The sequence below is a fragment of the Ceratina calcarata genome, unplaced genomic scaffold (genome assembly GCF_001652005.2).
Source record: "Ceratina calcarata isolate Rehan_Ccalc_2016 unplaced genomic scaffold, ASM165200v1 scaffold1712, whole genome shotgun sequence".
Classification (NCBI taxonomy): Eukaryota; Metazoa; Arthropoda; class Insecta; order Hymenoptera; family Apidae; genus Ceratina; species Ceratina calcarata.
The window spans coordinates 1-892 of record NW_017138482.1 but is presented as its reverse complement, the minus strand read 5'-3'; the positions used below and the strand labels follow the sequence as shown (position 1 = coordinate 892).

The following is an 892-nucleotide window of genomic DNA, read 5'->3' as shown; positions in this document are numbered from 1 at the left end:
AAATTTAATCTCCCTAAAATTAAATAAAATGAAAATTGACAAATTTCAATAATGACCATTTTATTCGGATTTAAAATTCGCAATTGGTGCGAATTTTTCAATAATTCAATTCTGACGCTTTAGTTACGGAATCCAAGCGTACGTCGTGTCGTAACGCGATTTGCCTGGGAAACTTTCGAGGGAACAATAGGCGGTGGAAACAATGAGATACTCGTTTCAACTACCGTCGGCCAGTTCTAATTATCGTACGGCGTATTACCTCGTCATACGTCGAGCCCACAAGACAGTCCATGTTGACAGCGAGGATCATGTCACCCACGTTTAAGCCGGCCTGTCGGCGAACAAAAGAAACGGAGATGGAAATAACGTGTATACATATACATATGTACGTACGTACTCGTTGCGAGTACGGAGGCTTTGCGTTCAGACGCGAACGCGATTATAACATAGGCAGCTCAGTAATTAGCATTCGCAGTGCGAGACAATTGTCTACGAAAATAGAGCAATTCTGTACCTGTTCCGCGGCGCTGCCTTCTTGTATGTCCGAGATGAATATTCCTTGCCCGACCTCCGCGTGCTTTCCCTCGATTATCATTATTCCCAAACCGTACTGGCCCTGCATGTACAAAATCCACGTGTAACGCAATTGACATTCCTTTCTCGTAGAAACTATTAGGTATTAGGTATATGAAATATCTCTGTTTTGGAATATATCAAATTAAATGGAATAATACTAGAGGACAGAGAAGTTGAATTAAGGATTATATTTCTGTTAATGATAAGAATTTCTTACCTTTTTCACAGGCGTGTTGCGAACTCCCTTGTATTGGTTGAAAATCTCGAACTATAACAATATTAATTAATCATTTTTACATTTTATTTATTTCAGAGA

The 892-nt window shown here is 39.3% G+C and overlaps 1 non-coding gene across 1 annotated transcript; it reads right to left on the bottom strand.

The window, feature by feature from the left end:
* Window positions 1-45: 45 nt before the first annotated feature.
* LOC108632784 (uncharacterized) lies at window positions 46-877 on the bottom strand. Its single transcript, XR_003388676.1, has 3 exons — window positions 794-877; window positions 515-616; window positions 46-331 (listed from the first exon to the last, which is right to left on the bottom strand). It is a non-coding gene; the product is annotated as an uncharacterized LOC108632784 (transcript).
* Window positions 878-892: the final 15 nt, after the last annotated feature.